The sequence below is a fragment of the Macrobrachium nipponense genome, chromosome 19, assembly GCF_015104395.2.
Source record: "Macrobrachium nipponense isolate FS-2020 chromosome 19, ASM1510439v2, whole genome shotgun sequence".
NCBI lineage: Eukaryota > Metazoa > Arthropoda > Malacostraca > Decapoda > Palaemonidae > Macrobrachium > Macrobrachium nipponense.
In genome coordinates this window covers 33,912,690-33,926,876 of record NC_061088.1, presented here as the reverse complement: position 1 = coordinate 33,926,876, position 14,187 = coordinate 33,912,690, and the positions used below count along the sequence as shown (strand labels likewise).

Below are 14,187 nucleotides of genomic sequence, written 5' to 3'. Positions count from 1 at the left end.
CCAGCATGGCCTAATCTTTCAGTTATGCTCCTTTTATGTCCGACTCCCAATCTTAAAATAGAGGAAGCTACAACTGGACTTTTTAATGTTCGCTTACTCGAGGAGTAAGCTTACAAACTACTTTGTTGTTATGTTGTTTTTCTAGTTGGAGGGGGACGTAGGAAAGGTCTATGGAGAGCCTAAAAATTTCTGAAAAAGGTGTTTCGCATTGAGTTAAAGATACAGGAATTTTAGGATAGGATGTTTATGATTTATTTATCAGAATGAAAATGTAAAAAAAAAAAAAAATATGCGTGTTAAACAGTACAGAAAAATTATTTCTAATAAAATATAGCGTAGTATTTTAATTTCTGGTTGTGAAGCAAGCCTGTACTTGACCGTAGAGTTTAGCACATTCTAATTTATGTGGTGTACTGAATTTAGGCTTTTTCTGTTCAGTTATTTTGTTTCTACATATCACTGAGAATAAATGAACGAGTTTAATTTGTGTCCTTTGTATTTGATCCTTGTTGTTGGTATGAGTAGTACTAATTATGAGTGTTAATTACGAAGACCACTTTACGTTAAGTTAGGAATATAATGCTTGTAACTTCTGCGTGAGTGGAAAATCTTGCACGCTTCCCGAGTAAGCCGGAGGTCGGATCACACCTTGGTTAATTTATATTCGGCTCGCTTTCTTTGGACTTTTAAAATCTAATATTTCTTGAAATTTATCTTAATTTCATTTATTAATTGCCTGTATTTAGTGGACGGTATGCTTAGTGAAAGGAAAGTTGTTTTTATCATTAATGTTTATATCTTACTTAATATTATTTATTATTAAAGATATTACCCTTGTTGTTGCTACATTAGAAAGGGAACAATAAAGAAAAGTTGCTAATCTCTATAGGAACTTGCCTATTGCGTCAGACGCCTACTATGTGGTGCGTGACTATGACTAACGTATAGTTATGTTCGTTATTTATTACCCTTCCTGTGTTACCTTCTTACGAGAGGCTTTCTTCTCTTCTTTGAAAATTGCCGTTCCTGTGGATGATAATTACAGTAATTTCTGCAACAATGTCGTTCATAACATAAGTACCACAAGAGCAGCGCAACAACAGCAAAAATGGTGTAAGGTGGAGAAGAAGGATTATTTTATGTCAGTTGATCTAACTGTGAAGCAAGGTTATTACATACATAATATATATAATATATATATATATATATATATATATATTGTGTGTGATGTGTGTGTGTGTGTGTGTGTGGTGTGTGTAGCATGTATGCATATATATATATATATATATATATATATGATATATATTATATATATATATATATATCATATATATATATATGTGTGTGTGTGTGTCTGTGTGTCTGTGTGTGTATTCTTTATGTAATATTTGCTTATTTAGCCACACCTTACTATGCCTATGGACTTCCAAATGTAATAATTTTTTTAGTCAAACGATGTGTGTGTATGTTTATGTATATATGTGTGTGCGTGTGTCGTCCATGTCTTCGTAGCAGTTACGTTTAGATTATTTTTGGTCTAACAACTAGTTTACTTAGTTTAGGCATTGACTTCCACAGGATCTGCCTTCTGTCGAGGGCGTTGGAGACATTTTTGGAGGGAGAACAATGGGTCATAGGGTAACTAATTGAAGTTCAGTCTTGAATCGAGAATAGTTATCAGAGAATTTTATCTGGTCAGCGCTTAAGGAAGTGCCACTGGGCCTCAGTGAGGCTTGAAGAGAGAATGTTCCCGCTCGAATTTGTCAGACGACTTATAATTATAGACAAATAAGAGAGAAATGCAAAAGTTACTCCGCAGAACCTTCCTGGTTAATATCCCCACAAGAATGAGGGATCCCCTCTCTGGACATCTCGCAACTTTGCTGATTTCCCGGCCTCGTCATGACCGACTGCAGCTTACACCAGACTTGTGGTAAAGTATACTGTAACCTTCACATGGCTGGTGGTCAAGTTTTCTGTCAGCTTCACCAGGCTGGCGGTCAAGTTCACTGTCAGCTTCACCAGGCTGGCGGTCAAGTTCACTGTCAGCTTCACCAGGCTGGCGGTCAAGTTCACTGTACTTCCAGCTTCAACCAGTCCTGGAGTCAAGTTCACTGTCAGCTTCACCAGGCTGGCAGTCAAGTTCACAGTCAGCTTCACCAGGCTGGCAGTCAAGTTTCATGTCAGCTTCACCAGACTGGTCAGTACAGTTCACTGTCAGCTTCACCAGGCTGGCAGTCAAGTTCACAGTCACTGGTCAGCTTCACCAGGGCTGGCAGTCCAAGGTTCACAGGTCAAGCTTCACCAGGCTGGCTGTCAAGTTTCACCAGCCGATTTCACCCAGGTGGCAGTCAAGCTCACTGTCAGCTTCACCAGTCTGGTGGTCAAGTTCACTGTCAGCTTCACCAGGCTGGCAGTCAAGTTCACTGTCAGCTTCACCAGGCTGGCAGTCAAGTTCACTGTCAGCTTCACCAGGCTGGCGGTCAAGTTCACTGTCAGCTTCACCAGGCTGGCAGTCAAGTTAACTGTCAGCTTCACCAGACTGGCAGTCAAGTTCACTGTCAGCTTCACCGGTCTGGCAGTCAAGTTCACTGTCAGTTTCACCAGGCTGGCAGTCAAGTTCACTGTCAGCTTCACCAGTCTGGTGGTCAAGTTCACTGTCAGCTTCACCAGGCTGGCAGTTAAGTTCACTGTCAACTTCACCAGGCTGGCAGTCAAGTTCACTGTTAGCTTCACCAGTCTGGTGGTCAAGTTCACTGTCAGCTTCACCAGGCTGGCGGTCAAGTTCACTGTCAGCTTCACCAGTCTGGCGGTCAAGTTTACTGTCAGCTTCACCAGGCTGGCAGTGAAGTTCACTGTCAGCTTCACCAGGCTGGCGGTAAAGTTTACTGTCAGCTTCACCAGTCTGGCAGTCAAGTTCACTGTCAGCTTCACCAGTCTGGTGGTCAAGTTCACTGTCAGCTTCACCAGTCTGGTGGTCAAGTTTACTGTCAGCTTCACCAGTCTGGCAGTCAAGTTCACTGTCAGCTTCACTAGGCTGGTGGTCAAGTTCACTGTCAGCTTCACCAGGCTGACAGCAAGTTTACTGTCAGCTTCCACAGTCCAGTTCAATTTCACGCAGCTTCACCAGGCGGCATTCCTTTTCACTGTCAGCTTCAACAGGCTGGCATCAAGTTCACTGTCAAGCTTCACCAGTCTGGCAGTAAGTTCCTGTCATTTTCACCAGGATGGCAGTCCTTTTCACTGTCACTTCCCAGTCTGGTGGTCAAGTTCACTGTCAGTTTCACAAGGATGCAGTCAAAGTTTTCAACTGTCAGCTTCACATATGTGGTCAAGTTCACTGTCGCTCCACCAGGCCTGGGCGGTCAGTTCACTTGTAACTCACCAGGTGGCATCAAGTTCACTGGTCAGTTTCACCAGGCTGGCAGTCCTGTTCACTGTCAGCTTCACCAGGCTGGTGGTCAAGTTCACTGTCAGTTTCACCAGGCTGGCAGTCAAGTTCACTGTCAGCTTCACCAGTATGGTGGTCAAGTTCACTGTCAGCTTCACCAGGCTGGCGGTCAAGTTCACTGTCAACTTCACCAGGCTGGCAGTCAAGTTCACTGTTAGCTTCACCAGTCTGGTGGTCAAGTTCACTGTCAGCTTCACCAGGCTGGCAGTCATGTTCACTGTCAGCTTCACCAGTCTGGCGGTCAAGTTCACTGTCAGCTTCACCAGTCTGGCGGTCAAGTTTACTGTCAGCTTCACCAGGCTGGCGGTCAAGTTCACTGTCAGCTTCACACAGGCTGGCGTAAGTTTACTGTCACTTCACCAGTCTGGTAGTCAAGTTCACTGTTAGCTCACCAGTTCTGGTGGTCAAGTTCACTGTCATCTTCCCAGTCGGGTGGTCAAGTTACTGTCAGCTTCACCAGTCTGGCAGTCAAGTTCACTGTCAGCTTCACCAGTCTGGCAGTCAAGTTTACTGTCAGCTTCACCAGTCTGGCGGTCAAGTTCACTGTCAGCTTCACCAGGCTGGCGGTCAAGTTTACTGTCAGCTTCACCAGTCTGGTAGTCAAGAAAGTTTCACTGTCAGCTTTCCAACCAGTCTGGTGGTCAGTTCACTGTTCCATCTTCACCAGTCTGGTGGTCAAGTTTACTGTCAGCTTCACCAGTCTGGCAGTCAAGTTCACTGTCAGCTTCACCAGTCTGGTGGTCAAGTTCACTGTCAGCTTCACCAGGCTGGTGGTCAAGTTTACTGTCAGCTTCACCAGTCTGGCAGTCAAGTTCACTGTCAGCTTCACCAGGCTGGCAGTCAAGTTCACTGTCAGCTTCACCAGGCTGGCAGTCAAGTTCACTGTAATCCTCGCCAGACTGGAACATTAAGCTTCCGTTCAACGGTGTTCATTTTGTAAGTGGACCGATGTGAGTTTAGTTTCCGTAGTGTCTCCACTTTTTGGGGATATATGTTCACGACGCCATTTTCATCCATTAGACCTACGTTGATAACTTGATCCCAAAGGCCAGTGCCTAAAAACTTGCAACAAATCAGTTTGTCGCTCTAAGTTGTAATTATTACGTCAGGAATAACTAAACCATTCATTATATTTCATGTCGTTTATTATGCTCTTCTTTTGTACATGTAAAAGTCATACGTGCATCTATTGTCCGTGAAGTTGGAGGAAAATTCACTGAAAAAACTGCTTCAGCTGGTTACGCTGAAGGATTTGGATGAATGAAACCTATAGTCATTCAAATGAGAGACTAATTTACAGATGTCTATAAAAGGAAGCCTCAAACAGGCATGCAATTTATACAAAGGCACTTTCGGCTGTGTTCTTTGGCTCTACAATACCCTCTACCCATCTTCGGTCTTTTTTATCTCTTCTTGCCCAGCTGGCAGGATTTAGATTAGTTTCAAAATAAAAGAGATCAAATGACCCCCTTTACATTGCTAATTAAATTGTCAATGAATGAGGATACATTATAATGAAACATGGAGAAGTTCTCGGTAAAGAATGTATCACATTAAGAAAGGTTTCCTTACCTCTTGACTTTAAGAAATTTTTTGAAAATGTGATTGCAGAATTGTATAAATCACTTTTCGATTAGTTACAGAGATTGCTGTCATTATCGACAAAGTATCAGTAAAAGAAACGAAGTGAAGAAAGGAGTAAGTCCTTCAAAATCACACAGAAACATCCGAACCTGAGGGAAATGAAAAGCGAAACGGTCATTTATCACAGATTGGCGGCAAGTCATCAATGAGGTCAACAAAATGACGTCAGGAAAAAGACCTTTTCTTACTACCAAGAAGTCATTGACAAAATAAAATCTAATATTCTGTTTCTGTGTCCTCATCATCCTCCTCGTGGTAGGAATCCTCATCTGCCGTGGCCTCCTGGTACTGCTGGTATTCGGATACCAGGTCGTTCATGTTGGACTCTGCCTCGGTGAACTCCATTTCGTCCATCCCTTCGCCCGTGTACCAGTGGAGGAAAGCCTTTCGCCGGAACATGGCCGTGAACTGCGTAGAGATCCTCTGCAGAAAAAAGGAAAAAGAAGAAATGTAAACAATGGGACTGGGCAAACGAAATTTAGAGGTTTTCATCAATGTACTGTCTTCGTGTGTGAGTGCTCTCTCTCTCTCTCTCTCTCTCTCTCTCTCTCCTCTCCTCTCTCTCTCTCTCTGCGAGAAGAGGTGTGAACAGTATGCTGTGTGAAAGAGAATATAGGAACCATTAATCTTCCTCTTTAGCGGATAACTTGCAAATATTCTTGATAAAAACAATAAACAAATTATCTCTTCAATATATTCGTAAATAGCTTAATTATTCTTCGTCTCTGAATAAGCAAATTAGAGAGAGAGAGAGAGAGAGAGAGAGAGAGAGAGAGATCTATTAACCTTGGTCTCTGAAGAAGCAAATTAAGAAGAACAGAGAGAGAGGAGAGAGCGAGAGAAAAGATCTATATCTCTCTCCCTCCTTCCTATTCATTGTTCGAAAACGAGAAGGAAATAGCTCGCTGCTTTTATCAATTTTTCTCCTAATTCTTTGCTTGAGAGAGAAGCCACATGAGAAGAACCCCCGCCAGAGGAAATGAAGCGCCCATACCTTGAACAGATCCTGTATGGCCGTCGAATTCCCGATGAAAGTAGCCGCCAGTTTCATTCCTCTGGCGGGGAATGTCGCAGACGGCGGTCTTGACGTTGTTTGGAATCCACTCGACGAAGTAGGAGGAGTTCTTGTTCTGGACGCTCAGCATCTGTTCGTCCACCTCCTTCATGGACATGCGCCCTCGGAACACGGTGGCCACCGTCAGGTACCTGCCGTGGCGGGGGTCACAAGCGGCCATCATGTTCCTCGCGTCGAAGAGCTGCTGGGTGATCTCCGAGAGCTGGTACGACTTGTAGGCTTGCATCCTGCCCGCCCGGAGAGAGAGAGAGAGAGAGAGAGAGAGAGAGAGAGAGAGAGAGAGAGAGAGAGCTTTAGTCACAACAGAAACAGGTCAAAAATGCAATCAAGACCACCGAAAATAGATCTATCTTTCGGTGGTCTCGGTATAATCCTATACGTACTGCGGCCCATGAAACTAATCACGGCCCGGTGGTGGTCTGCCCTAGATCGTTGCCAGACGCACGATTCTGGCTAAATTTAGCCTCAAATAAAATAGAAACTGCTGATGCTAGAGGGCTGCAATTTGTTATGTGTGATGATTGGAGGGTGGACGATCAACATACCAATTTGTAGCCCTGTAGCCTTAGTGGCTTTTAAGATCTGAGGGCGGACAGAGAAAAATTCAGACAGAAGAAAACGCTGACTGACAGACAATGCCGGCACAACAGTTTTCTTTTCAGACAACTAAAATGAATGATAACGCTTATTCACTTACACAGAGATATTACACAATATTGAGTCCCTTCATATACCTATACTCTGTTTTTTTTCATCTGTCCATCCTCCAGTGGTGTTTTTGTATGGTAACACTGCGTCCCGGGCTTGAAATAGTTACGCTGTGTAAGTTTTAGGTAAATAAAGGATATCTGGTTGTACATTTGCAACTGAAAAGTGTTTTAATAATTTACTGTATGCGAATTACACCGTTAATATTCGAAATAGAATATTGTTATTATTGTCGAATGTAAGCTGCCTTTTCGGGGTGGCGAATGGAACAGCCAGACGCAAATTCCATCAAACAGATGCTAAACCAAGTTACGTCATATCGTATCTGGCTGAAACGCACTTTATAAAAATTAACAGTACATACTGATATACTTACGTATAATGAAGTAATACGTTGACATCTTGCCGTAGTGAACAGCGAGAGAAGCAATTTTCCCGCCACTGCGTCTGGCTGTTCCATTCGCCACCCCGAAAAGGGAGCTTACATTCAACAATAATAACAATAACCTATTTCGAATATTAATGGTGTAATTCGCATACAGTAAATTATTAAAACACTTTTCAGTTGCAAATGTACACCCAAATATCCTTTTATTTACCTAAAACTTACACGTAGCGTAACTATTTAAAGCCCGGGACGCAGTGTTACCATACAAAAACCCCACAGCCGGATGGACAGATGAAAAAAAACAGAGTATAGTAGGGAAGTTCATCAGCAACGCCTCGACCCCATTTCGAACATTTTGCACTCACCTAAGCTTCCTGGATAGTGAAACGACTCCTCTATTACTTCCTTGTCTTTATATTTCCATTGGGTTATTCTTCTCTTCTATTTCACTCATTATACTGGTTTCTTGGGTTTCTTCGTTTTCGGCACATTCAAAGCATTGCCCTTTTGGATGAAATATTTTGTTTATGAAAAGTTTGTTCACTTAAGGATGATTCAAATATTTAATCATCCTCAAGTGAACAAACTTTTCATAAACAAAATATTTCATCCAAAACGCAGTGCTTCGAATATACCGAAAATGAAAGTGCCGCAAAGAAACACAGGAACCAGTATAATGAGTGAAGTAGAAGAGAAGAATGTCTCTGAGGAATAGGTTAGTGTTATCATCATTGAAGACAGCAAATACGCGATTTTGATACAGGATTAAGCATATAGGTAAATAGATAAATAAATAAATTATTTACTCGATGAATAATTCACAATCCGAGATTTCTGCTTTCCACATTTATTTGGTCAATCTCAAATATATTTTCTCTTTAACGTTAGGGACTTTGTAAACAATCAGTTCAACATGCCACTCAGTCATAAGTATTTAAAACATTTAAGTACTTATGACTGAGTGACATGTTGAACTGATTGTTTACAAAGTCCCTAACGTTAAGAGAAAATAATATATGTGAGATCGACCATGATGGTTTTATTATAGATATGGATAGGAGACATCTCGAATTGTGAGTTATTCATTGGTTAACCATTTTATTTATCTACCTATATGCTTAACTTTATCAAAATCGCGTATTTACTGTCTTCAATGAGGATAACGCTCACTTCTTTTCTCATTTCTCTTTTTTATTTTACTTGTCTTTATTAACGCAATATTTAATTGTTTTTGTATTCATATTGTCTCCATCAAGACTGGGCTAGTTAGGAACGCTGATTTGTCCAAGTCAGCGTTGTTTGCTTGCAAAACGAGTTACGTTGCAAAAACTTTGCAGCGTCTTGTGAGTTTGGATAAAAGACAGAAAAGCTAAACATTGGGGCGTGGCCTTTGCTTCGTAAACGACTAAATCTTACTGAACCTTACAAAAAAAATGTAAGTTTTTATTCAAACCTTTCACCCGTGATGGGATGCAGGGACGTAGTGCGTTTTGGAGCATTCCAAGATGTCACAATGTGTTTCAAACAAGAGTTTTCCGTCAACTTACCCCCTGGCCGTCAGCGGCGCGAATCCAGGAATGAAAAAGTGGAGACGCGGGAATGGCACCATGTTGGTTGCCAGCTTCCTCAGGTCGGCGTTGAGCTGACCAGGGAACCTGAGACAGGTCGTCAGTCCGGACATGGTGAGAGAAACCAGGTGATTCAGGTCACCGTAGGTTGGAGTAGAGATCTTGAGTGTCCTGAAGCAAATGTCGTAGAGAGCTTCGTTGTCGATGCAGTAGGTTTCGTCTGTATTTTCTACCAGTTGGTGGACGGAGAGAGTCGCGTTGTAGGGCTCCACGACTGTGTCGGAAACCTGAAGAAGAAGAAGAAGGTGAATATAAACAAATAGTTTCTAGGTTCGATTTGTGCTGTAGAACCATTGACGGTAAGAAAGTTTTGTGCTCATAGGAACCAAGACTATCTAAGGAAGTAAGTAGAGAAAGACTAAATAAACTAAGAAGAGTAAGAAATGAGTAAAACACTGTCAAACAAGGCGAAAACTATGATATTGTACATCCAAGTATCTTTTACTATACATGTGAAGCTGCATGTTAGTTTTCACTGTAGTGAATATGCTGATACGTTTAATTGTTGTGTTAATACTGGCAACAATAATGACTGCAACAACAAAAATAATAGTTTTAGCAATTCTAATTACATTTAATGACTCCTTTCAGCATGATAACTTGAGAACTCATGTGAAGGCGAAATGAATAACTTCCGGAAGTGTTTCGACTTCAAGGGTAATTCAGTTTACTAAATATTTTTTTTATAGCCTCCATCAGGGAACTTATTTCCTAGGATTTATTGTAGTGTCTGTTTGTTAACAATAATACGCAAAATTGGCTGTGGCAATACTGAGTGAAATGGGAAAGATAGCAACGAACTTGCGGAATGGATTGCTCAGCTTGCAACAATTCGCCCAACAGCAACCTAAACTTATGCCCCAAAACCATAGATTTTGGTATCAAAGTTTGATTAATTTAATATCTATAGCCCAAAGAAAGTCTATTTGGAGTTGTCTCCTCCTACCCAAGATATTTCATTTGGATCCCAACAACTGACCTCGTCTGGCCAATGGGAATATTATGGTCTCATAATGGTTTTATTCTAGCAGAGGTGTGCGCTCTGTGGGTGTTTTTTCTACTTGTTATTATTGTTGGCTTTTGGGATTGTTATTTATAGTGCGTTTACTTTTCTAAGATCGCTAGGGTAGGGCCAGGTAGAAAAGGCAGTTGTCATATCTACGGGTATGTAAGTCCCATTAAATGCTTCCCGCAGATATAATCCTTCTTAAGAGGATTCGCTTTAGACCTTGGGAGTCGAGGGAAAGGGTTTGCTTCTTCCCTGTTAACTTTTTTTTTTTTCATTCCCGGTTCTACTTAGCTATTCCTTCTTTCTCTTTCTATAATTATAGATGCGCTGAGTGGCCTGTTGGCTCCGGTGTTTGGACTAGAAACATAAATTCATAAGTCAATCGAACTGTTATGCCCTTGGAAAAGACAACCACTCATTCCTTCTCTGCATAACATTTTCATCAAAATCATCCAAGTCAGTCACAGGACTCACTTTCTCTTTTCTTTTTTGAAACACTGGAGATTCCACTATATTTCCCGCCTCTCTTGCTTCTTAAGTCTACGAATAGTCATTTCTAACACTTTTGTTGCCTCAGATGTTCTCTGGATAGCCTTCGAAACATCAGTTACAGGACCTTCAAGATGTTTTTATAAAATGAAGTATTTCAGGAAATTATAGAATATTTCCTTGGCCTCAGGTGGTGGGTGAAGACTTTTACGGGAGTCACTTGGGCTGGGCTGTCCATACTTTTCACAGTGGGTGATCGAGAGCGAGTGTCCTTTAATGATATTGACCATGACCTTTTAAATTCTCTTAGAAACCATAGGTCCCCTGAACTCATATCTGGCATCGCCGGGGAAAAAATATGCCCTATCTTCAGTTTCATTAATGAAACTGAGGTTTAACGAAGAATATACGAAATAAGATATATTCAAAATATCTGATGCAAACAAAGAATCACATTTCAAGAAATAAAAACTATTTCAATAGACTCCATGAAGCTAATATGATTACCATTACATGAAAATTGGCAACGTATGATAGCTGTACAAGCCACACCACAGCGATCTTAGAAAAGTAAGCGTACTATAGGCAACCCCAGGAAGGTCAGTGGTTAGTTATTTAGGCAACCCCTGGAAGGTCAGTGGTCAGTTATTTAGGCAACCCCTGGAAGGTCAGTGGTCAGTTATTTAGGCAACCCCTGGAAGGTCAGTGGTTCAGTGACCATGCTGATCTCGCGAAAATTGATTGTATAGTCTAAGCTGCGGTTTGTGTTACCATGTCCTATCACCATCGAACCTTAGGACTGGGCATGACGGAGTGGGTGTTCATGATTCTGTCCGGGTACTCCTCGCGGATCTTCGATATGAGCAAGGTGCCCATGCCCGAACCCGTGCCCCCTCCGAGGGAGTGGGTCAGCTGGAATCCCTGGAGGCACTCACAGCCCTCAGCCTCCTTCCGGACGAGTTCGACCACCTCGTCCACGAGCTCGGCGCCCTCGGTGTAGTGACCCTTGGCCCAGTTGTTGCCTGCTCCGCTTTGACCTGTGTTTTGGGCATCGAAAGAGAGTGATGTGGTTTAAATTTTTTTCTTTTTTTAAGGAAGATTTACAAGTTTTTATAATTTCATAAATTTACGTATACGTACATAAACATGAATATATATATATATATATATATATATATATATATATATATATATATATATAAATATATATATATATATATATATATATATATATATTATAATATATATATATATAATATACACCACGAATTTTTTTCACATCACCATGACCTTTTTATATTCACAACATCAGCGTAGAAAAGTCGTTTGATATCCAGTTGGCTCTGCCTCTGAAATAATGATAAGTCCCCTTGGGTATTATTTCTGAGGCAGAATTAATTGAATATTAAACCACATTTATAGCGTAATATTTGTATAATCTGCATCTGTGTGTGTGTGTGTATATAATATATATATATATATATATATATATATATATATATATATATATATATATTCTTTGATACTTCCTCTACCTTTTTCTTTGTATAATCTTACCAAAGATGAAATTATCCGGTTTGAAAAGCTCCCCAAACGGTCCGTTTCTGACAGCGTCCATGGTCCCTGGTTCCAGATCCACCAGGATAGCCCGGGGCACATATTTACCTCCTGAAAAATGAGGAAGCTAAAGCATAAAAGTAATCAACTGCATTTTTTTCTCCTCAGTTTCGAAAATCAGAGAATAATTCACAGGCAGTTGGGAGATGCTGGAATTACCGACATAGCATAGTCCTTGGTCGCTGTTTTAATACAATAGTGAAGATTATTGACGTATAAATGTTAAGCAAAATGCATTTTGTGATTTTTTTTTCGGCATTCCATCAGGTTTCTCATATTCTAAGAGTTGTTTTCCTTGAGCATTACTGTTTAAGAGTCTGTGTGCAGCCTAAGGCTCAAATTTTTAGAATAAAACACAGCAGTGGTGACATCGAAATGACTAAATGCAAATTTGAACAATGGCAGATGTTGTGGCATTCTACACATTAAAGTTATTTCCATTTAGAAGAAACTATTTTCGACTCAAAAAAAAAATAAACTTTGCGTTCATCTGCGCTGTCAAAGAGTTAGCAAAGAGTGAAACCTATTGTTATTATAATTTTTTTTTTTTTTGAAGAGGGGGGGGGGGGGTTGTCTATCAATCACAGTCCTCCAATTCGACTGGGTGGTATTCATAGTGTGGGGTTCCGGGTTGCATCCTGCCTCCTTAGGAGTCCATCACTTTTCTTACTATGTGCGCCGTTTCTAGGATCACACTCTTCTGCATGAGTCCTGGAGCTACTTCAGCGTCTAGTTTTTCTAGAATCCTTTTCAGGGATCTTGTGATAAAGCCTAGTGTTCCTATGATTATGGGTACAATTTCCACTGGCATATCCCATATCCTTCTTATTTCTATTTTCAGGTCTTGATACTTATCCATCTTTTCCCTCTATTTCTCTTCAACTCTTATTATTATTATTATTATTATTATTATTATTATTATTATTATTATTATTATTATTATATTATTATTATTGTTGTTGTTGTTGTCGTTATTGTTATTGTTATTATTATTATTATTATTATTATTATTATTATTATTATTATTATTATTATTATTATTATTATTATTATTATTATTATTATCATTGGCTGCAGGTCCACAATAATATAGCATGAGTGCTAGATTCGAAAGCTTTTAATAAATATCCATTAAATACCATCAACTCTCATGCTATATTATTGTGCCCATTATATTATTATTATTATTATTATTATTTTTTTTTTTTTTTTTTTTTTTTTTTTTGCTCTATCACAGTCCTCCAATTCGACTGGGTGGTATTTATAGTGTGGGGTTCCGGGTTGCATCCTGCCTCCTTAGGAGTCCATCACTCTTCTTACTATGTGTGCCGTTTCTAGGATCACACTCTTCTGCATGAGTCCTGGAGCTACTTCAGCCTCTAGTTTTTCTAGATTCCTTTTCAGGGATTCTTTGGGATCGTGCCTAGTGCTCCTATGATTATGGGTACGATTTCCACTGGCATATCCCATATCCTTCTATTTCTATTTTCAGATCTTGATACTTATCCATTTTTTCCCTCTCTTTCTCTTCAACTCTGGTGTCCCATGGTATTGCGACATCAATGAGTGATACTTTCTTCTTGACTTTGTCAATCAACGTCACGTCTGGTCTGTTTGCACGTATCACCCTATCCGTTCTGATACCATAGTCCCAGAGGATCTTTGCCTGATCGTTTTCTATCACTCCCTCAGGTTGGTGCTCGTACCACTTATTACTGCAAGGTAGCTGATGTTTCTTGCACAGGCTCCAGTGGAGGGCTTTTGCCACGGAATCATGCCTCTTTTTGTACTGGTTCTGTGCAAGTGCCGGGCATTCACTTGCTATGTGGTTTATGGTTTCATTTTTCGTATTGCACTTCCTACATATGGGAGAGATGTTATTTCCGTCTATCATACTTTGACCATATCTGGTTCTTAGGGCCTGATCTTGTGCCGCTGTTATCATTCCTTCAGTTTCCTTCTTTAGCTCTCCCCTCTGTAGCCATTGCCAATTGTCATCGCTGGCTAGTTCTTTAGTCTGTCTCATGTATTGTCCGTGCATTGGTTTATTGTGCCAGTCCTCTGTTCTTTCTGTCTTTCTCCTGTCTCTGTATATTTCTGGGTCTTCGTCTACTTTTATTAGTCTTCTTCCCATGCACTCTTTAGCCACTCGTCTTCACTGGTTTTCAGATATTGCCC

General features: G+C 40.6%; 1 pseudogene; it reads right to left on the bottom strand.

The window, feature by feature from the left end:
* Nucleotides 1-4,595: 4,595 nt before the first annotated feature.
* Nucleotides 4,596-14,187, bottom strand: part of LOC135215915 (tubulin beta chain-like) — a 33,982-nt pseudogene continuing 24,390 nt past the window's right edge.